The 24,798-nt window shown below is 35.3% G+C and overlaps 1 long non-coding RNA gene across 3 annotated transcripts in view; it reads right to left on the bottom strand.

Annotated features, from left to right (window-relative positions):
* The window catches only part of LOC116667144, a 36,455-nt gene that overhangs the window by 8,693 nt on the left and 2,964 nt on the right, over positions 1–24,798 (bottom strand). The window contains exons 3-5 of one of the 3 annotated variants that reach the window (XR_004323922.1): positions 23,442–23,873; positions 22,336–22,403; positions 21,111–21,416 (exon numbers count right to left, since the gene is read on the bottom strand). This is a non-coding gene — a long non-coding RNA (uncharacterized LOC116667144). Of the gene's footprint in view, positions 1–20,334; positions 21,417–22,335; positions 22,404–23,441; positions 23,874–24,798 lie in introns of those variants that run through there. The other 2 variants (XR_004323920.1, XR_004323921.1) reach the window with 2 other exon arrangements.

The raw sequence follows: 24,798 nt of genomic DNA, 5'->3' as shown, positions 1-24,798 counted from the left end.
AAAATGTAAGTCTTGGTTTGGTGACATGGGGGCTTAACATGAGCACCTCCATTTTGGGTCTGTTGTCTTGTCTTTAACATACTCCTTAATCTAGAGAGTACTTGAACATAATGAAGCCTCCTCAACTAAGAGGAAAACAGTGACAGGATTATTATGAGTCTCTTGAGTGCTGCTCCCTGAGGTTTACAGTAAATCTGAGTTCATTCCAGAAAATATGCTAGATACTTGTTTTGGATCAGTCTTTGAACTACTCTTTGTGAATCATATATTGCATTGGAGACTCAACTAATGGATAGAAAGATGATTAGACTTTCTTTCCCCTTTTATGGACAAGGATACATTTTGGTTACACCACTGAAAATATCCTAATAATTAAACAACCTCTTTATGCTAGGGTGGAAGGTACAGGTTAAACTATATTAAGGACTAATCTTTAAGGAGTTCTAATTCCATAGGGAATAGACTCTGATGTGGATCCAGATATCATATGCCTAATACCCCATTTGTTAAATATCTATCATGCTCTTTTCTTTGCCATACTGTAAGTTTTAAGATTCTCAAGCCTCCTCTAGTGTCTAATTAATCTGATAACTTTGAGAATGCGTCTAACAATAAGACTCTCAGAAAGAGAAGGAGAAAATATTCCCTTGAACTGCAGAAGAGCACATATTGTCCCATACTGTAAAGCCAGTTCTGATAAAGAACTAAGGACATTCACAAAAGTAATCACTCCTGTATCTTACCCAACGTAAAGACCTGTAAAAACTACATCATCTTATTCTAACCTTCTTCTGTTTGACAGAAGAGCCGTTTAAGACACCTGAACTTCTGACTGTATTGCTATATCCTGTGAAAAGAACCTTATAATTGCTAGAAATCTGTAGTTCTGATTGGTGGACTTATGTAATAATTTCTTGCTCAAATAATAACATTTAAATTGGCTTCTCTTGTCTGAAAAGTATAAATGCTTGCAGGATTTCTTTACTAAGCATGAAGAACTTCATAATGTCCTTCTTTCCCCTTTATATTTAAAACAGTAATACATCCATGATTCCGCTGCATTCCTATTCAAGAGTTTGAGAGCCTTTGTCTCATTTAAATTCACAGTGCTAAGCGCTATGATAGAGGTTAAACTAAGAATCATAGTTGTCAAGAGGAAATAACAGTTCTGTTTAAGAATGAGGACCTGAGAAAGCTTCACATAGGAGACTGACATTTAAGATGCTGTGGTGGAGTAGTAAAATTTCTGCAAGCAAAAAAGAGGAGAAAGGATAGGGGAGAGAGCATTTCTGGTAGAAGAAGCTGAAATGCCTAGAAAACATAAAGTACCATATGTTGCCCATTTCCTACTGTACAGCACAGGGAACTATATTCAATTTCTTGTAATAAGCTACAATGGAAAAGAATCTGAAAATATGTGTGTGTGTGTGTGTGTGTATATGTGTGTGTGTCTGTGTGTGTATATATATATATATCTGAATTGCTTTGCCATACACCTGAAACTAACATTGCATTGTAAATCAACTACACTTCAATAAAAAAACAAAATAAAATAAAAAAAGATTTGATCTTCCAACCTAAAAGAAAAAGAAAAAAAGAATATTGCCCATTTCAATGTGGCAAGGGGTGGGAGTTGGTTACTGAATGAAGCCGAAAGCATTAACTGGATCAGATCAAATGCTGTAGTATTTTGGGACTTTTAAAAATGTAAGTTGTGATTTGAGGGGTGGGTTTAGCTCAGTGATAGAGCACATGGTGAGCATGCATGAGGTCCTGGGTTCAATCCTCAGTATCTCCAAAAAAAAAAAAAATATATATATATATATATATATATATATATATATATATATATATATATATATATATAGTGATTTGCCATCAGATGTTCGTGAGTAGAGGGGTAACATGATTAGCTGTTTATTTAGAATGTAAACAGCAGCTGGATGGAAGATATATTGAAGAAGGGAAAACCTGGAAGCTACCTGACTAGTCTCTGTGAAACATACAAAAGCAGTAGCAATGGAATGATAAAAAGAACAGGAATTTAAAAGACATTTTAGATGTGTAATCCTCTAGAAATAGAGAATGAAGAAGAGAAAAGGGTTGAATACACTTACAGGGTTGGTTACTGAAAGGGGTTACAGCATCTCTCTCTTTCAAAATTTATACTTGTAGTATTTGCACTATATACTTATGGACTGTGTCAGAGGTGAAAGGGGAGTGAACTGAATAATTGCTTGAAGTTTTCCCTAATTCTGTCATCTGTGATTAGAAACCTAGGGTCATAATCAACAACAATTAAAATATCCTATACTCTATCTCTTTTCTCTGAGACCATGCCAACATTTCTACTCCGGAGGACTTTAAAATTCTTGCCCTGGAATGCCCATCTTCCTCTATAGTGACTTCCAAATTTGCTCATAGCCAGAATGTATCTATATGAATAATGCAACCACTTTTTTACATATGCAAAATGAGATTTGGCTTTAGTGAGGTTCAATAATTGAACATTGTAAGATGCTTATATAACTCCTTCATTCTTTTTTTTTTTTTTTTTGAATCAATGGTTCCCATCCTGAGTCATTTCTCTTTAATTGTAATTTTATTATTTTTCTTTGTCTTTAAGTTTCACTCACTTTTATGGTAAACACTTTTGTTAATATTTTTCATGAAGGATGAATTATGAAAATAAATGATACAAAGTAAGCCATTGATGTGTTACATCATTGGGATAAATGATGCTACGTAATTTTAGAGTTTCAGTTTGATAAAAGAGGCTCATTCAAGCGATAAGGCTTAGCATTAAGGTGTTTCAAATTGTTATACATTCAGATTTAATTTTAGAAAAGTTATGTTTATGGAATATGCATCACCAAATAAATCGATAAATTACCTTCATCTCCATTCAGCCACACTATATCATTTTCCAAGAGATGAATTTTAATGGAATGCAGGAAGCTTTATTCTCTGAGTTATCTGTAATACTTGTTACCAGAGCCAGAGCTTGTCAGCATTTTCATTATAGATTCCAAACGATCAATAAAAATTAAAAAGTCAACGCCAATTTACAAAAGAAGGAGAAGAGGAAAATATGTGTATTCCTACATATTTTGGAGTCATTCAAAAAAAGAAAATAATTTTCTCTGCAAAGGCAAGACTAAATTGGATATTCTGAATGCATATTGTTGAGATAATATGGTCCTAGAAGCTGAGAGGACAGATTGAATGATTATTTAGCACAGAAGATTTATCTTCAAGGAAGTCTTGAAATAAGAATATGTAATTATTTTTTATTTTAATCTTTGCTGAATGGATTTTACCAAATTTCATTCACGCAAACACTATCTTACCCAAAATGTATGCAACACACTTTATGAGGCAGGTACTGTGTTAGGTATAGGAAATACAGAAGTGAACGAGGGAGATCTCTCCATCTGTGAAGTTTAAATTCCAGGGGAGGAGAGAGACATCCGATATATAATCTCTAATTCATTTATATTTATTTATTGACAGATATTTATTGAGGTTCTATCATTTCTATCATGTTTCAAGCATTGTTTCAGGCACTGGGACTACAGCAATGTACAAAACTGATAAAAATCCCTGCCCTCATGGAGTTTAACTTCTACTTGTGGTAAGTAATACAGAGGTAAATGCAGACTGCTACAGGAACTGGTTCAACATAAGCCCAATAGTTGATCTAAACATTTGCTCAAACATCTCCTGGAAAAGGCTGGGAAACTGACCCCTGCTATGTTTCCTCAGCAGTGTGCTCAGGCTGTAGTAAACTACAGAGCTTGAGAGTAATGCAGTAGGGCTTTGTTCATCCCTAAAGTCCTTGTACCTTGCAATTATATTTTTTGCAGTGTGTAACCACCGCATTGATGAGGTGCACTTGGTCAGTTAAGAATCTCTTACACAAATCTAGACTGGGCTACATGGAAGAATATGCCAGCAATATATGTATATATGTATGTATGGCTAGACTTGGAGAGATTTCTCTGCTTCCAGAGCATCAGATAGGACCCTCACTAAACAGGCATTATTATCTGCAAGTATACATCCTCTAGGGGGGCATTTGAGATTAGGAAGTTACACATCTTGGTTTGTTTTGGGAAATGTTGCCCATGTATTTTAATTGTGTTGACTTTCTTCTGTGTCCTTCAGATAAATAAACTCTTTTGTTTGTCTAAGCTGTGTCTGTGCCTGATCTTTCCATCCATCTAAACCTACTATCGAGATGGTCAATTTAGTAGATGTGCAGCTTAAGGTAGATTTAACAAATAGGACACATTACCTAGACTTTTCACACTATTTTAAAAGTGATAATATAAATTATAAGAAAACTTTTTAAAAACTTTCCAATTTAGGCATTGCATCCTGGGGCCATTCACTATAGGGGCCATGGAACATGGATATCTCCAGTTCAGGACATCCTTTTCACTATAAAGGCTCATCAGAGGGCAGGAACAGAATCTTATCTGCATGGAATATGCAGCTGCATTGGTGGGTGCTTTGAGGGAAGCTGAAGACTGCTTTTAACCAATAATTCTCCCACCATTACTTCTCACTCAGGATTTAAATTTAATATATGGTAGGTGTTTTAGTTTGGGGTTCCCCTAAAGCAGAGCATTCAGCAAGGACTTAGGAGCAGACACTGAGGGTGATCCTAGGAATCAGAAGTGAGGGAGTGGAAGGAGTGAGACAGGGAAGAGAGAAAAGCTCCCCAAAGGATAATACAGTGAGCTGGTTACCACTGTGGGTAACTGGAGCTCAGTCCCAGGGGGCCCCTCTGATGAACTGCATAGAATTGCCCAGAACAACTCACCAAAGGACAGGAAGGCAGGGACATTTATCTGCTGACTCTTATCCCCACTGGTTGCCAGTTGCCTCCAGAGTGATTGACTCCCTCAAGCTCCAGAACTGAGCCTGCAGGCTATGAGCAGCTTTCCCATGTTTCAAAGAAAGCCTAAGACAGAACAAGGGTAGCCAGGGTATAAATTTGAAGTGGACACTGACAATGTGCATGGAATTGACTACCATGATGTGCTAAAAAAGTCTGATGGGCTGAGGAATGTTGCACATGGCACCAAAAGCGTCTGCTATAGTCAGACAGAATCCCTTTTCTCATTTTCCGAGAACTGGAACACACTGACCTTCCTTAATGGGAAATGGCACACAAAAAGTCCTGTATAACTGGTGAGACATTTGATGGTATGCTTCCAAATGGGGAAAAATAAACTTTTTTAGCATAACGATGCATAGAAAATATGCTGAGATGACCAGTTTGGCAATATGAATGGATCTGGGCATCTTGCAGATGTTCTTCCTTCAGGATTTTGGAAGGAGCTTGAGAATACTGCCATTACAAGACAAATAACCAACAATTTAGTGGTTTAAGACACCATCAATTTGTTCTCTTACAGTTCTGGAATTCAGAAATCCATTACTAATTAAACTGAGCTAACATTAAAGTATTGTCAGGGCTGGTTCTTTCTGGAGGCACAGGAAGGAAAATCTATTTCCTTTATTTTTTCAGCTTCTAGTCGCCTCCTGTATTTCTTTGCTTGTGGCCCCTACCTCCATATTCAAAGCATCATGTTACATTTTCTTCCTCCAGCATCACATAGCCTTCTTCTCTGACATGAACTTCTCCTTTGACTGTCATAAGGAGTGTTGTGATTACATCAATCCACCCAACAATCCAAAACAGTCCCCAATTCAAGGTTCTTAATCACATCTGCAAAATCCCTTTTGCCATGTAAAGTAAAATTCACAGGTTCTGAAGGATTAGGACACAGACACCTTGAGGAAAGTTTATTCATCCTACCTCACTATCCTTCATATATTTCATATGGATAGGTTTAAATTTTAGAAAATGCAGTGTTTTTACTAGAATTGAGGTGTTCTATAAGCCAGCTATATCTAATTTTTATCCTTTCATCATGATGTATTGATGTGGTTTGTTGGTATAACTGGAAACTTATGTAAATGTCTTACCATTTCTTCATTATAATTATAAGGTTATCTACATGTTTTATTACCTGACAGATGAGAGAATGTGTTTCTGCAGTTAGCTTCCTTTTTGGGGGGGACATTTGTCTAATTTGTCATCTTGAAGCACATCTTGAAATACAATGTTGGACTGTCATTTAAATGGTTACTGTGTGTGATCAGTGGTGCTAATCAGCTATTAAACTCCCCTCCCCCAGGGAAATCTCACATGTTGATTGGCCCTCCTTTTGTTTAATACAGTTCTTTTTTTTTTCCAGAACTGTTGGGAAAAATTCACATATGGTTTGCTCTTTTTGTTCATACTGACAGAAACAGGAACTTGCCTCTTCTTCATGAATGAATATACTTAATAGAAATATATATTTATTATTATTATAGTATATATTAATAAATGTATTATATAATAAACATTTTCCCAGTTACTAAAATTAACAAAAGCTAAATATAACCTATCTATTCATCCTTTTAATATTTATAACTATCATTTTTGTACCTTGTATAAATTTTCCTTTGGGGCATCATTAGAAACTTACAGTCTTTTAAGAATTCAATGAGTTCTAATTTAACACAATTATTACAATTTTTTAATCAATGCAGCTCAACTTGGTTAGAGGGAACCCCTTTAATTTGACTTCTTTGGCTTTTTTAAGAGTTGCTTCTAATGATCCTGAAAACATCCTGGCTTCTTTAAAAAACAAACAGGAATTTCTGAAGGCTTCTGGATTTTTTTCCTGCTGTAGGACATGAATTAATTATTCTCAAAAGTCTTGGTTTCCTCTAATAAGAATAATAATAGAGATCAAAATATGGGCTCCAGAAGTGGATATATAAGCGTTGATGATAAGCAACAGTGCTGCCTCTGTGGATGCTCTGGACTGCCACAGTAGATTTCTTTTCATGGTTCACATTGGTAGTTTCAATTTAACACATTCTGTCATGGTACTTTACTTATTGGTGTATGGTTTCATCAATCACTAAGACTTTCCCCACACTGACATTTGTAAACAAAACAAAATAAAAGCCAGCAGTGCGATATCATTTTCACTTCCCACACTGGCAAAGATTAAAAAGATGGATGATACTCAGCATTGATCAGAGCGAAAGGAAACAAGACATGGTGGTAGCGTAAACTGGTATAACATTTTTAAAGAACAACTTGGTAACATCTATTGACAGTGAAATACTCGTTGACTTAGAAATTCCATGTTAAGAAATTTACCTTACACATAAACTCATATACAAGTATGTATGATCACTGCAACATTGCTTGAGGTAGTGTGTAACAGGAAACCATCTAAATGTCGCCATAAAGGGGTTTGTTAAATAATTTATATTGGTACAACCATACAATGAAATGCTATGGAACCATTAAAAAGAATGAAGCTAGAGAAAGAAAAGTACCATATGATATCACTTAAATGTGGAATCTGGAAAAAAAAGCAAACAAAGTTATTTACAAAACAGAAACAGACTAAACAGACATAGAAAACCTATGGTTACCAGGGGGAGGAAGAGGGTGGGAAGGGATAAACTGGGAGTTCGAGATTGGCAGATACTACTATATATAAAATAGATAAACAACAAGCTTATACTGTATAACACAGGGAACTATATTCAATATCTTGTAGTTACTACTGCGAAAAACAGTATGAAAACAAATAATATGTATGTTCACATATAACTGAAGCATTATGCTGTACACCAGAAATTGACACAACATTGTAAGCTGACCATAGTTCAATAGAAAATATATATTAAAAAAAAGAATGAAGCTATATATGTGCTCCCATGGAAAAATACCTAAGATACATTTTTGGATGAGAAAGTAAGCTAAGAAAAATTAGTTTAGTTAGATCCTCTCTTTGTGTGTGTATACATATATACACATGGAATATATACATATACACATATATTTTTTGCATTCTAATAGCAAATGCCTGGATGTATAAGAAACAATGGTTTTACCTCTGGAAATCTGAATAGGGGAGATTAGAGAGAGGAAGACTTTTACTCTTCACTTTACGTGGGAGCCCATGATTGGGTTAACAAATTGTAACAATCCCAGCTGCTTATCTCCTTGAAGATGTGCTTAGTAACTGCCTTGTGGTTTTAGCAATGACCCAGGCCCCCGGCTATAAACGCTGGTTGTGCCTGCTGTTAGTCTTCTATCCCCAAAACAGCCTTGGGCTGGAATGTAAACAACTTATAAAAAGCTGCAGACTCAGAGGAGAGAAGGCTGGTTAGCCAATGACGGGTAAGATCCCCTGAGGGGGGCAACCTAAGACAGGCACAGCTGCCAGAGTCCAAGTTGTCAAGCAGCTGATTCTCATACGTTCCGCCCTGATAAGCTGAAAGGCTCAACGTGAACATGATTCACCAAAAGGGTCTTCTGACCTTGAGCCAAACACTAACAATAAACAAAGCCTTTGTACTCATTGTGATCCCACCCTGTCCTTCCCTAAGTTCCTGCATTCCTCTTTTGACTGTACTCGATAAATATGAGAGATTTGAGAGGCTCATGGAGTTGGCTCCCGACTCCCTCTCGCTCTCTTGACTTTTCCACAGTCTTGAGTAAATTCTTTCCGTCTCGGTGGGACTTCTGCTGGCCAGAACCCACAACTGGTGACGAACCCACAACTTTATAATCTTTTATAACAATATCAAACTTTAAAAAATACTGTCAATATTATTGCAGAAAAAATAACTTTCTTTCTGTGCTCATTAGTTAATATGGACTAAATCTGGATTGAGTTTAACCTTTGTTTTTCTCTGTTATTGACAAAGAATTCTTTCTCCCAGTAGTTTTTTCCAATGATATTATTCTCTACATTGAGTCTTTGCTGAGCTTCATTTCCCCTATTTATAGTGTCAGTACCTGGTAAGAAGATAAATTTCCTTATCAATGAATTTGATTCAATTAAAGGTTGTATAGTGATCTCATCAGGTCCTGTATGAGCAGTTGCTACATCTAACGATAGTGAAATGGAGGTTGCATGGTCTACTAATGACAATTTCTTGAGGGGGAAAAGTAAGTTTTATTACACAATAGAAGCCCTTTGCAGGCTGCCTTCATTTTGCTGCTTGGATGGCTATTTTTATCCAGCAGAAGTAATCAAAATAAACTAATTATAACAACTCCAGGGTTAATTAAATTTTTAGAGATTTTCAGAGAATAATATTTATGTCAAAGTCATGCATTTTGTATATCAAATACATTTTAACATACAGAGAAGACTGAAGAAATATGTGATCTGAGAAAACAAGGTTGCTATTAAGTCTTACTTCTTTTGATACCTCTCCTCAGGGATTTCTCATTTATGCAACTCATTTTTAACTGTTCATTCATTCATTCCTTTATTCATCAAATAGAGTATTTATCAAAATAAATATTATTATCAGGACTGGACTAAGAACAGGGGGTATATATCTGTAATATGTAGTATCTGTAAAAAAAAAAAAAACCTAGTGTTTACATTTATAAAAAGATGAAACAAACAATAGAGGGTGAATCTGTAGATAAAAAGAGACTTAAAAGAGTGACAATTAATGTCAAGATGTGGACCTTGTTTGTATCCTGATTCAAGAAAACACATTTAAAAAATGATAAGAGAATTAGAAATTTGAATTTTGCCTGGATATTTGATGACACGAATCACACATTTTTAGGTGTGATAATGGCATTGTGGTTTTGTTATAAAAAGGAGTCATTTTAGGAACACATACTGAAATATTTACAAATAAGATCACATGATGCCTGGCCCTTCCTTCAAAATAATAAGAAGGTATGGGGAATACGTAGGGGAAAGATTGGCCATAGGTTCATGGTTACTGGGGCTGGGTGAAAGTATATGAGGGTTTTTTTTTAATTCTGTTTCTTTCAACGATTTAAAAAAATTTTTTTAAATCAGCTCTCCTTCCCATGGAAAAAAAAAGTACAGACATTTGTCCATGCCTTCTGGGAGTTTTCAGTCTTGGAGAGAAAGTAAAATTCACTGAGTAACTAAAAGATGATGTGTGTTATACAATGTGGATGCAGGGTGACATTAGACCTTGCAAATGAGCAAGCTATCTGGAGGTGGAAGGAGGAGGTAGCTGAAAGTTTCTTCCATAAAGTTTGGTTGAAACTAAAAGATAAGAGGTGGGATGGAATTATGGGAGGGAAAAAATAGAGGTATATGCCAGACAGAAAACAGCATGTTCACAGGTCTGGAGAAGTGTCTGGTATGCATGTAACTTATACTCTGTACAAGCCAAAATAGGATATAAAATTAAGATGTCAGCAGAGTATTTTGTTTATATATGTCATTGCATTTATCTGAACATGAAACAGGTATAACCATACTACCTTTTGCTATGTCACTTCCTACTATGTACAACTAAATTCAATGAGCTTTCTTTCAGTCTCAGAGATATGAAAAAAAAAACACATGGTTTCTTCCTTCATAAACCTCACAGTCTAATGGCAGAGACAGATATATCCATATCTCTCTATACTTTATCAAAGTGAAATATGACAAGATCTCTACTAACAGAATAAACTGAAAACTGTGGGGATATAGAGGAGGAGTCATTAGTTCTGCCTATTAGAATAGCAAAAGGCTCCTAGAAGAGCATGCCACTGCAGCTGGGTTTTAAAAGTTAAGTTGGACTTAGGCAGAGAAGAGGAAAGACAGGGCATCTAACCAAAAGGAACAGCTTGAGCACAGGCTCAGAAGCATAAAGTGCATATTATGTCTGAAGAGTCACAGGTGAATGATATAGTTCAAACAGGATTAAAATAAAATTTAAAACATCTCTTTATTGCTGTGATAACATGTCACATGTATACTTGCATTTTTCAAGCTCTTCACAAATAAATACATGTTTGCTGGTGTCAGTCACAAGCATTTCAGGAAAGGAAATGCCTCAGTAGATGAATACAGATAATGCAGAGCAGTGGATAAAAATAGAAGTTGGATCAGGACATGTTTCATCTCCTTATTAATCTAAGAAATTGATAACAGGTATAACTGAAGCACCAAGAATCAAACCAAGCTTTTGATAAATGGATTTGGCCATTTTCAAGGTAACTGATCTTCCTTGCTGACTCTTCTGTCTACCTCAAGTTTTGGTAGCTCTGGGCTTTGTCCCAAATTCTCTTTTCAATTTTTAAAATTATGTTACTTTCTTTTTTCATGGCCTCAAATATAAATTTATGGTTCTATATTTATCAATAACTCAAACCTTACATGAACCCCAGACCCATAAATCCAAGTGCTTTCATGCCATCCTGACTTGAATGTCACACAAATTTAAGATATACAAAGCTGCACTCTTGTTCTTTCCCATCAGTCCTGCCTCCCCTCCAGTCTTCCACATCTTGGTCAACACCACCACACTGTTACTCAACACCACCACACTCTCACTCGGATGTTCAAGCCAGAATGGAGAAATTATTCCTAACTCTTCCCTCTTCCTCACTGTATACAAACACTCACTAAGACTTTTTAGTACTACCTCAAAATCTTAAATCTCTCCACTTCTATTCTTTACTGCTGTCACCCTAATAAAAACCACCATCTTTTATTGCAACATTCCAGCTTCCACTATTGTCCCATTGATGAATCCTCCACTTTAGAACATCAAGATTCAAGAATTCCTATGATTAGAACCCGTTAGTGTCTTCTCTTTGCTTTTTGATACAATGCAAAAATCCTTAATAAGCTAATGGTTTTCTGCAAGATCTGATCCTTGCCTCTCTCTCTTGTCTCATTTTGAATCATTTGTGTTACAGTTTCTATTGGATTTTAGGTTCTTGAACATGTCAAGATCTTTTCCAGTTCACAACCTTTACACTTGTTCTTTTCTGCCTGGAAAGTTCTTTTCCACTCTCTTGGCTAGTTATCTCCTTTAGACTAAGCATTAGCTGGGACATAGAAAGCAAAAACCTGCTCTATTACTCATCAGATTGTAATAATAAAAGTGGATAAAGCCAGCTGCAAAGTTTATAGGGAACTATTTCTTCCAAGGACATGCCAAAAAGTGTCATAACAACAACCTTCTTTCAGTGGTTACTGTCTTTTTACTTGTTAAGAAACTTTGTTCTTTAAAACCATAGACTATCAGAAAGTTTGTTGTTTAAAACTAGTTATCATTAGAATAAAACATTCCACTCTTGTCTGGAGATTCTAAGATACTTTGATACAGAGAAGCAGGTTCCATTTCCAACGGGGTACAGGGCTCCAGACAAAGGGCTTCTGGACACAACACTCCACATCTATGTGAACTTTGTAGTTTTAAAGGAACTAGGATCCTTCCCAGACTTGATGTTGACCTCTGATTTGCTTTGAGTCTATCCAAACACTACTTCATTTAAATTTTCCCCAATCTCCACTCTTACCCAAAATCCTATAATAAATTTATCTTTTCCTTGTTTGGTCAGATGCCTCACAGTTCTGTGTGTGATCTCCCTCATTGCAATGAGTTAATAAATATGACCTTGTTAGACAATAGTTAGTCCCTTGTATTTAGACTGATTGGGCTAGGACAAATGATACTTCTTCAAAGAGGTCTTCTCTGAAGTTCCCAAGATAAAACAGATGTTCTTAATCTACTCTATGATAAGTCCCTTCTGATTTTCCTTCATGGTATATTATATCCTTTAAGATTCCAAAGCAATGTAATGATTCAATCAAAATATCTGGTTAAAAATATTAACCAGTTGTATTTTTTCTACTTCACTGAGAATTTTGTAAAGTTGAGAGCACTCTAAATGTCCAGTAACTTGGAAACATTAAGTTTTGTCCAATTTGCAAAAGTTTTTAAACAACTTTAAAAAACGTTGCCTAAAATGGCCATACTACCCAAAGCAATATACAGATTTAGTGCAATCCCTGTCAAGTTACCCAGGACATTTTTCACAGAACTAGAATAAATAATCCTAAAATTTATATGGAATCACAAAAGACCCAGAATTGCCAAAGCAATACTGAAGAAAAAGAATGAAGCTGGAGGAATAAACCCCTAGACTTCAGACAATACTGCAGAGCTATAGTAATCAAAACAGCATGGTATTGGTACAAAAACAGGCATATGGATCAGTGGAATAGAATAGAGATCCCAAAAATAAACCCACAAACTTCTGGTCAATTAATCTTGACAAAGGAAGCAAAAACATACAATAGTAAAGAAAGTCTCTTCAGCAAATGGTTTTGGGAAAACTGGATAGCTGCATGTAAATCAATGAAGTTAGAATACTCCCTCACACCATACACAAAAATAAACTCAAAATGGCTTAAAGACTTCAACATAAGACAAAACATTATAAACCTCTTAGAAGAAAACATAGGCAAAACATTATCTGACATAAATCTCAGCAATGTTCTCCTAGGCAGTCTACCCAGGTAATAGAAATAGAAGCAAAAATGAACAAACGGGACCTAATTAAACTTATAAGCTTTTGCACAGCAAAGGAAATCATAAGCAAAACAAAATGACAACCTACAGAATGGAAAAAACATTTGCAAAAGATGAGACTGACAAGGGCTTAATTTCCAGAATATATAAACAGCTTATACAACTTCATAAGAAAAAAACAAACAACACAATCCAAAACTGAGCAGAAGATCTAAACAAGCAATTCTCCATTGAAGACATACAAATGGCCAATAGGCACATGAAAAAATGCTCAATCACTAATTATCAGAGAAATGCAAATCAAAACTACAATGAGGTATCATCTCACACCAGTCAGAATGGCCATCATTCAAAAGTCCACAAACAACAAATGCTGGAGAGGGTGTGGAGAAAAGGAAACCCTCCTACACTGCTGGTGGGAATGTAGTTTGGTGCAGCCATTATGGAAAACAGTATGGAGATTCCTCAAAAGACTGAAAATAGACTTACCATATGACCCAGCAATCCCACTCCTGGGCATATATCCAGAGAGAACCTTAATTCAAGAAAATACATGCACCCCAATGTTCATAGCAGTATTATTTACAATAGCCAAGATATGGAAGCAACCTGAATGTCCATCAATAGATAACTGGATAAAGAAGATGTGGTATATTTATACAATGGAATACTACTCAGCCATAAAAAATAAAAAAATAATGCCATGGACCTGGAGATTGTCATTCTAATGAAGTAAACCAGAAAGAGAAAGAAAATTACCATATGGTATCACATATATGTGAAATCTAAAAAAAAAAAAGAAAATAGAAACAGACTCACAGACACAGAAAACAAATTTATGGTTACTGCGGGGAAAGGGGTGGGAAGGGATACATTGGGAGTTTGAGATTTGCAGATACTATTATATATAAACTAGATAAACAACAAGTTTATACTGCATAGCACAAGGAACTATATTCAATATCTTGTAGTAACTTGTGAAAAAGAATATGAAAATGAATATTTGTAAGTTCATGTATGACTGAAGCATTATGCTGTACACCAGAAATTGACACATTGTAAACGGACTACACTTCAATTTTATATATATATAAACATTGCCAAATAAACAAAGCAGGTTTGACAGACTAAAAATGAATTAAAAAGAAAAAAACTGAAATGGTAGAAAATAATTTTAATTCATTCTTTTTGTTGTTACTTTCTTTATATGTACCCCCCTACGTTATGAAGACAAGGCATATCAGTACAATAGAAAAGCAAAAAGAATATAAAGGATACCATAATTCTACCTATCCATAGGTAATAGAACTTAACACTTTGGTGCTGTGTCTTTCTGAAATACAGACTCTTTCTCTTCTTCTGAACACAACTATCTTTTATCCTAAACAGCCATGTTAGTCCTGTCACTGTAGCATTAATGTTATTAGTTTCTAAGCTCCAAAGTCTGAGGGAGGAAAGGGAAGGAACGCCCTAAAGTGAGCATAGTAGAAAGAGGTAAAATGACTGAAATGAAACTTCCTGCTTCGCAATTTTGCGTTGGGTGAATCCTGAGGCCTAAAAACTACCATGTAGCCACTCAGTAACTGTCAAATAAATGAAAAAAACGTGTCAACATCAGAATCAGTTTAACATATATCTATTTAATGTTCAGTGTCTCATAAGGATGTTATTTCTAACTTCAGGATAAAACTTCAATACAGTTTTTAGCTCTTGACATTGGACAATGTGGGCACATATTTATCTAATCCCTGGCACCTTTCCTTTCTGACAAGTTTCTACTCTGCTGGACCACCATATCTGAAACGACCACTCTGAGGTGACTACCACCTTATCGCTTTACACTTTTCTCACATCCTCTATCCTGTGACGGACATTTACTATGTTGTTTAATCCTACAGGCTCATTATTGCTTATGTGAAAAAGAGATATCTTATCGCCGGGATTTGGTCTGAGGGCAGAAACTCCAACACAATCTTTGGCCCAAATATTGAGTTGAGAAATACCTTTAAAAAAAAAAACACCAGCCATCCCTCATCTACACCCCAAATTATCAAATGTTTATATATATTCTCCTTTAAAAATTTGGATGTCTTAAAAATTGTTTTATTGTAGTCACATGTAAAACAGAGAGGATAAATAAAAGTAGCCCAGAATTAAGCACCACTGTTTCTTCCTTCAAAGACTGTCCTCTAGATTTCCTAGTGTTTGCAAAATGTATATTTAAAATATACATTAGATATTCCAGTTACATGAACAATAACAATTATAAAAAACTGCACTAGGTAATACTTGTGCCTAATATGTAATGTAACAATGTTCATTATGAAAAAGTTTTAATACAGAGGAGAACATTTTTTTCCAGAAGTTTTAAGAAAATTGATTGTTTTAAGAACAACTAACGTATCTGAAAGTTTGACATTCAAACAAACACTCAACACAGAAATGGCTGGTTGCCTATGACTTTCCTAAACTCCTCATTTGAACTATGGTCAAGCTATCTTGAATAAGCTAACCTGAATATGGGGAACCCAGCCCAATCAAACATTTCTTTCTACCTTTTTTCTCTTCTCTCCGATTTTCATTCTGTTACTAATAACAACTACCCTTAATCTATCACAGGAAATATAAAAATAACTCAACTCCTGACTTGCCTGCTTTTTTTCAGCACGTGCATATTTACACCACCACTACATGACCTTAAACAAATTATTTAACTCCATAGAGCCTGTTTTCTCACTTGTAAAAGGAGACAATGGCACCTACCTAAAAAGATTGTAGATTTTTTAAATAAAGTATGTAAAGCTTTTAGCATAATGCTTTGTATTTGGCAAATGCATTGTAAATGGTAGTATTGTCTACATTATTATCTTCATCAAGATAAACAACCTTTCCCAAACCTACAATCTTAACAAAGTAGTATAAAAATAGTGCTTGTGATTAAACTGTTTTAAGGAAAGGAAACAATAAGTCTGGAAGTAAAATTAGTCATTGTATTAGTTTTGTTTTGCTCCTGCAACAAATTATGACAAACTCAATGGCTTAAAACAACACAAATTTATTATCTTGTAGGTCTAGAGATCAGAAGTTTAAAATGGGTTGGCTGGGCTGCTTTCTTTCTGGAGGCCCTATAGGAAGAATCCAATTCCTTGCCTATTTCAGCTTCTAGAAGCTGCCCACATTCCTTGGTTTGTGGCCCCTGCACCACAGTGACCTCTGCTTTTATCGTCACAATACCGTATCTCCCTCTGCTTTAGTCATCACCTTTTTTTCACTATGACACTCTTGCCTTCCCTTGTAAGGACACTTGTGATTACACCAGATATTCCAGGACAATCTTCCCATCTCAGGATCCTTAACTTAATCACTCTGCAAAGTCCTTTTTGCCATATGAGGTCACAGGTTCCAGGGATTTGGATGTGAACATAGGGGCCATTATTTAGCCTGCCACAGTCATTAAAAAGAATCAGGCCATTTAACCTTCTAGGAACTGCCCTTAGATTTCTCTGGAATCTATAGAAAACTTTCTATTTTCTCATTTTCCACTAATGAAAATGACACCAGTTGATAAAAATGATGCTGTTTCTGATTCAACATATTGCTTTTCTCTTTTGGTCAAATATCAGTGTTTTGACAGAATTGTTTACTATAGCTTTATAGCAAATATGTATTCTGCATTAACGGGTTAAATTGGGAAGCAAATAGCTATTCATAACATTGATCCCCTGGGCGAATTATTTCACAGTCCCAAGCAATGTACTCATTAATTTGCAACACAAGCTATTTATTTCTTTTAATTGTGATAAAATAAATATAGCATAAAATTTGCCATTTTAACCATTTTTAAGTATGCAATGTAGTGACATTAATTATATTCACAATGTTGCACAACCATCACCTCTATTTATAAAACCTGTTTGTCACCTAAAACAGAAACTCTGTACTCACCAAGCAATAACTCTCATTACCCTCTCCTCCTAGCCTCTTATAACCTCTAATCTACTTTCTATCTCTATAAATTTGCCTGTGTTAAATATTTATGTGATACATTACATTTGTCCTTTTGTTTCTGGCTTATTTCACTGTTTTCAAGGTTCAACCATGTTGTAGCATGTATAAATACTTCATTCTTTTTTATGTCTGAATAATATTCTTTGTATGTATAATACTGCATTTTGTTTATCCATTTATCTGTTGATGGACACATGGGTTGTTTCCACTTACTGGGTATTGTAAATGATGCTGCTATTGGTATACAATAAACATTGGTGTTTAAGTATCAGTTCAAGTCTTTGTTTTCAGTTCTTTTGGGTATATACCTAGGAGTGAATTGCTGGATGATAGGGTAATTCTACATTTAACTTTTTGAGGAATTGTCCAATTGGTTTCCACAGCAGTGTGCCATTTTATATTCCCACCAGCAACATACTAGGGTTTCACTTTCTCCACATTTTGACCAATACTAGTTATTTTCATTAAAAAAAGTAACCATCCTAGTAGATGTGACATGATATTTCATCGAGATTTTGATTTGCATCTCGTGCAAATCATGTGTTTATTGACCACTTGTACGTTATTTGTTGGAGGAATGTCTATTCAAGTCCTTTGCCCATTTTAAAAATAGATTGTCTTTTTATTGTTGAGTTGTAGGATTCTTAAATATTTTGGATTTTAGTCCCTTATCAGACATACGATTTGCAAATGTTTTCTCTCATTCCATGGGTTGTTTTCCATTCTCTTGATAGTGTCCTTGGATGTACAACAGTTTTTAATTACTATGAAGTCCAGTTTATCTATTGTTTCTTTTGTGGCTTGTGCTTTTGGTGTCATATTTAAGAAACCATTGTCAAATCCAAGTTCATGAACATTTTCCCCTATGTTTTCTTCTGATAGTTTTATAGCATATAATTTCTATGAGTTTCATACCTTTTAAATTTAGGTCTTTTATTCATTTTGAGTTAATATTTGTATATAGTGTAAAGTAAGGGTCCATGCTTTTGAATGTGGCTATCCCAGCACCATTTGTTGAAAGACTGCCCTTTCCTCACTAAATGGTCTTGGTAACCTTGTCAAGAATCAACTGACCATACTAGATCTGAGGGTTATTTCTGGGCTCTTAATTCTATTCCATTGGTCCTTATGTCTACTCTTATACCAGTACTACATTGTTTTAATTATTGTACCTTTGTAGTGAGTTTTGATATGAGGAAGTGTGAGCTCTGCAACTTTGTTCTTCTTTTTCAGATTGTTTTGGCTATCCTGGGTCCCTTGAAATTCCATATGAATTTTAGGATGAATTCTTCCATTTCTGCAAAATGTGCTATTGGGATTTTGATAGTGATGCACTGAATCGGCATATTGTTTTGGGGTAATATTTTCATCTTAATAATATAAAGTATTCCCCATGAGCAAGGATGCCTTTCCATTTATTTAGTTTTTCTTTAATTTCTCTGAGAACTGTTTTATAGTTTTCAGTGTACAAGTCTTGTGCCTCACTGGTCAAATTTATTCCTAAGTATTTCATTCTGTTGGATGCTATGATAAATGGAATTATTTCCTTAATTTCTTTTTTTCTGATTTTTTATTGCTAGTGTACATAGATTCAGCTGTTTTGTGTGTTGATTTTGTATCCTGCACCTTTGGTGAATTCATTAATTAGCTATCAGAGGGGTGTGTGTGTGTGTGGGTGTGGGTGTGGGTGTGGGTGTGTGTGTGTATTCTTTATATAATCTGTGAATAGAGACACTTTTACTTCTTCCTTTCCAGTTAGGATACATTTCATTTCTTTTTCTTGCCTAATTACTCTGGCCAGCACTACCAAATTCTATGATGAATAGAAGTGGCAAAAGCAGGCATCCTTGTCTTGTTCCTGATTTTATGGGGAAAGCTTTTAGTCTTTTTCCATGAGTACGATGTCTCTGTGAGTTTTTTTTTTTTTTTTTATATAGGCTTTATCATGTTGAGAAGTTCCCTTCTATTCCTAGTTTACTGAGTGTTTTTACTATGAACGGATGTTGGATTTTGTCAAATGCTTTCTCAGCATTAGCAGAGATGATCATGTGGTTCCCCTCCCTCATTCTATTAATGTGGTGTGTTACATTGATTTGGTATGTTGAGCCACTCTTGCATTTCTGGAATAAATCCCCCTTGGTCATGGTGTATAATCCTTTTAACATGCTGCTGAATTCTATTTGCTAGGGTTTTATGGAGGAGTTTCATACTTACATTCACAAGGAATACTGATCTGATCTGTAGTTTTCTTGTAGTGTCTGTGTGCCTTTGGTATCAGGATAAGGCTGACCTCAGAGAATGAGTTAAGAAGTATTCTCTCTCCTCTTCTATTTGTTGGAAGAGTTTGAGAAGTATTCATGTTAATTCTCAAATGTTTGTAGACTTCACCAGTGAAGTCATCTTGTCCTGGGCTTTTCTTTGTTGGGAGATTTTTGACTGCTGATCCAATCTCCTTATTTGTTATAGGTTTATTCAGATTTTTCTATTTCTTCTTAAGTCAGTTATGGTACTTTATGTGTTTCTATGAATATGTCCATTTCATCCAGGTTATCTAAATTGTTGGCATACAGCTGTTCATAGTATTCTCTTATACTGTTTTTCACTCCTGTAAAGTCAGTAGTAATATCTTCTCCTAAATTTCTGATTTTAGTAATTTGAGATTTCTTTTTTTCTTTTTCTAGGTAAAGATTTGTCAATTTGTTGATCTTTCCCAAGAACCAATTTTTGGTTTCATCAATTTTATTGTTTTTCTAGTCTCTATTTCATTAATTTCTATTCTAATCCTTATTATTTCCTTCCTACTTATGGCTTCAAACTCAATTAAATATAATAAATTCAGGAATTGATTTTTAAATACTTACAATTTAAGAATAATTAAACACGATTGAATGATCAGGCAAGAGCAGTCTATTTGTTAGAGTTACTACTTGAATCCATACAAATAGCTCTCATATAATTCACAGCAGAATATGAAGATGTTTAGAAAAGGGCAAGAGGTCATGGGGGATAACAACCCTAGAATGAATGTTAAAGCCACCTTTTAGCTTATGGGACTTGTGTCAGACTGAAAGAGAGCATGGCCTCTTAGATGTTTACAGGGAAAATTAAAATCAAGTCTCACTTTTAGATCACCTCACCATGTCATGAGATATGTCAAACCTGGTCTGTTTCTGAAGAAAACAAGCATGACAAAAACCCTCTGATATTCCATGAATATTGATTTCTCCTCTTGAGAGAACAACATGTATCAAAGTAATGCCATTACCATAACGTGGGTTCCACAACTCTCCCCAAAGATGTAGCCCATATGTCACTGAGACTGGCTTTCTAACAGTCTACTCAGAATAACTGCCTTCTCTCTGTTTACATTTGCATCTATCTCCTGCTTAGGAGGTCATCTTACCTGACCAGGATCACCTCCATCACCAGATGTCTCATCCTTCCCACCTACCTCCTACTTCATTAACCATGATCATTCAGAATGAGAGACCCAAGGTCATATCTAAGGGGTTGGGATCACAAAAATAACTGTCTGCAGTTTTCTGTTATTCTCATAGATGACCTCACCAAAATAAAGAAAAGAATGAAAGGACATCCTAAGTGGTTAACTGGGATTAACAGGTACTTACCCCAATTAGGAGGCTCTCTACAGAAAACAATGAAACATTGTTTTAAACAATAAAGGCTGTTACCTTAGATGACAGGAAGCCCATGGTAGGTATACTCCAGGTTTAACTTATCAGCTCATTAGCATCATTGAGGACTCCAGTTCTTTCCATTTTCTTCTGTGTCATCTCACTTTGTTTGCAAGCTGGCTCCTCTTTGGTTACAAGATGGCTGCAGCAGATCTAGTCATCACACTTGGACATGCTAACATCCAGGGAAGTTGCCTCTTTCTTGTCTGTATCTCTCTCATTTTAAAAATGAAGTTTTTTAGATTATATTTAAAATTATTGGCATCTTGGTCTTGTTAATCTCCTTCTTCTTTCCAATAGCATCTGTTAAAAACAAAGTGCCTGTGTAAAAAATAATTTTAATAAAATTCATGGAATAGTTGCCCAGTGAGGTGGGGATCTTTAGGGGTGAGGTTGGGGAGGGGTGCATAGACTAGTGGAAAGTGAGAATCCAGTGGGTCTTAAGTCTAGTAGTGGCAGAAATTTGCAGTCAGAAGCAAAAGTTTTGGACTAGGATTTCTTGGTCCCTCAGTTTTATTTTTTTGTTCTTGTTTTACCTCCTTACTTCTAAAAAATTTGTATTCTGTAATTTGCCTTAGCTAAACTTTCTTAATCTCATATTCTAAACTGTTCCATTTAATCACCACCTTCAGATTTTAAGCGTTTCATTCACTGAATACCATCTCCTTTCCTTCTAGAATATTTTACTGTGCCAACCTCAATATTCCTCTGACTCAACAGGATCTCCAATCCATTGAGCCTATAAAGTGTTGACTGTTCATCACCCCATCATTTGTCTCTTAGAACCAAAAACCTTTCCCAGAAACACCCCAGTAGACTGACCTTCATATCTTAGTGACTAGAATGGAGTCAAAAGCTCTTTCTTAAACCAAAACTGGTAAGAAAAATAGAGTTACCAGGATTGGTCTAAACTAATCAGGATTTTTTTCCCTGAGGTGGGGATAGAGTGATCTTCCTGAGAGGTGAATACCTACACATTGATTCCAAGGAAAAAGGGGGAATAAATGTTGGCTGGTTAGCTAATAGTAACTGGTATATTATTTTCCATAAAATTCATATTTTAGCCTCAGCTACAAGTGACACTTTTTGTATCACTGTTCATTTGTCAGGAATAGGGTAGGCATTAGAAAAAGAAATGCAAAGATAGCTCTGTTTCCATTGATCACATTCTAGAACTGGTTATACCAAATACTTGCAGGATGACTGTACATAAGACATGAACCTCTTTTTGTCTTGATCTCCACACTCACAGCATGATATAAATATTGTTCTTCATATGTCATGGGATAGCTGGGAAGATAAAAGATAATTACACTGTATAAATGCAAAGGAATATTATTTTAGTTTCCCACACTGCCTGTATGTTCTATTTTCATTCATTCATCCATTTATCCACCCTTTCAACAAATAGTTGCTTACAGTGTACTTAATGCAAGACATGGAATGAATTATTTGGGAATCAAAAAAATTTCTCCCAATGGCCCCTGCATCTAAGGTATTAGCCAATGAATGATTTAATAGCAACAGCTTTCTCTTAGAGGACAGAATCAGACAAGGTGGTATAGGATATAAGACATGAAAGGTAAAGTAGGGTAATGAGGGGTGTTGTCTGTGGAACTATAATGGTTGCTTCAACTGGAGTGTGATCTGCCCTGTTATTAAAGTGGCTGCAATCAAGTGTATGAGTGTACAAGCGCCTACATTGCTTTTCTAGCTTAGGTATTATTGGGTTTTAACATTTACTGATATAAATATAAGCAAAGTAATGAGATAGGTTTATGCTACAATAAAATAGAAAACTGAAAGAAGATTGGTCCATGCACAGACTAATGAGACAATATGAAATAGACATTAACGGACTAAGTAAAAAACTGTCTAACTGATGAACTAATAAAGAAAGAACAGTTGTTCTGAAAGTTATCCATTCTTTGGAATGAATGATAAGGAAACACTGTTGGCTTTAAAGTCAGCTAACCAATTGTCTTAAAGATCCAATAGCTCAAAAATATTTTTCAATTTTGGAATACTAACATTCCAGAAAAAAAAATAAGATGTTAAAACACAATTGCTATTGTCTATGCTTGTTCTTGAAAAATACGGGGGAGAAGTGAGATTTTTACCAGGAATTGGAATCTACTATTTATCTTTGTAATAGGATAACAATATATTTTGGATGGAGGGGACTTGTGCAGGAAATGATGTTTCTGAGCAACAATGCTGCTTGTTGAAAATCATTGCAAAACAGGACTAGAAAATGAATAGCTACAATTTCCCCCTATTAACTGGGAGTAGCAAAGCATACAAAGAATATTGGTAATTTAAACTTACCATAATTTTGTATCTGGTTTCTCAAATAGTTCTGGGGATTTCAAACCAGATTTGATGGGTGAGAAGCATTCCTAATGTTAAAATCCTAGGATGTGTCAGGACACTGGAAGAGAAGTTCTATCACTGCAGAATAACTCTCTTAGCATGGTATAATAGAGAACGTAAAATAGCAGGTCACCTGCATTGTTGTTGTGTGGTTCGTGAAGTTCTACCCATCAATGGAAACACAGCTTAAACAATTCAGTTTTGCTTTGAAATGCTGGGGAATAATGTAATGGTTAGCTCCTTTCGAGCAAAGGTATCTTTCAGTCTGAGTAGCTTGTGATCTGCACAGCCTCCACATTGAAGAAAGGTTGAAGGGACTGCTGTTGAAGCACGGCTCACTCCAACTCTGTCCACACACATGGACCCCTCCTCTGCTGGCTTCTTCTACTGCAGTAAAAAACAAATAAGCACTAAATCAATAACTGGCAAAGGAAAGATGAAATAGCAGGGCAGAGAGATACTAGAGTTAAAACTTTTTTGGCCTTAGGCACAAAGTGAGCTGCTTAATATAGTTGTGAGATAATAGATAGCTATGAAAAACTGGACATTTGTCAGTTAATATCTCAGATATTAAGTGATGAAGCTGGAATTTAAAAAAACAGAAAAGTCCAAATGTAGAAACCATGTTTTTTACTATTTTCATCCATATTTAGAGAACCTACCCTTTTCCTCACAGAATCTAGCTTTTTCCTTTATCATTACTTCACCAGAAAGCCATCTTCTTTAGTTTAAAATATAGTAGATAGCTATAACTTAAAATATTGTGTAAGTCAACATGCAATTTTAAGAGTGGAATGACTTGAATATTATAAAAGTCCTATGAATAATCTGGCAAAAATAACCTATCCTATTCTTTTTTTTCTTTTTTATTGATATATTTATTTTATAATATGATATTTTTAAATTAAAGTATAGTTGATGTATATGTTACAGGTATACAATATAGTAATTCACAATTTTAAAGGTCCTATTCCATTCATAGTTATTATAAAATATTGGCCATATTCTCCATGTAGTACAATACATCCTTGTAGCTTATCTTAAACCTGATAGTTTGTACCTCTTAATCCTCCACCTCCATCTTGTCCCTCTCCCTTCCCTCTCCCTTCCCTCTCCCCACTCGTAACCACTAGTTCCTTTTCTATATCTATGAGTCTGTTTCTTTTCTGTTATATTCACTAGTTTGTTGTATTTCTTTAGATTCCACATGTAAGTGATATCTTATAGTATTTGTCTTTCTGTCTGTCTTATTTCACTTAGCATAATGCTCTCCAAGTCCATCCATGCTGTACACCAGAAACTAACACAACAT

Source organism: Camelus ferus, chromosome 11, assembly GCF_009834535.1.
Source record: "Camelus ferus isolate YT-003-E chromosome 11, BCGSAC_Cfer_1.0, whole genome shotgun sequence".
Classification (NCBI taxonomy): Eukaryota; Metazoa; Chordata; class Mammalia; order Artiodactyla; family Camelidae; genus Camelus; species Camelus ferus.
Note: the sequence above shows the minus strand (reverse complement) of the source record. Positions and strands in the feature narration are given on the sequence as shown.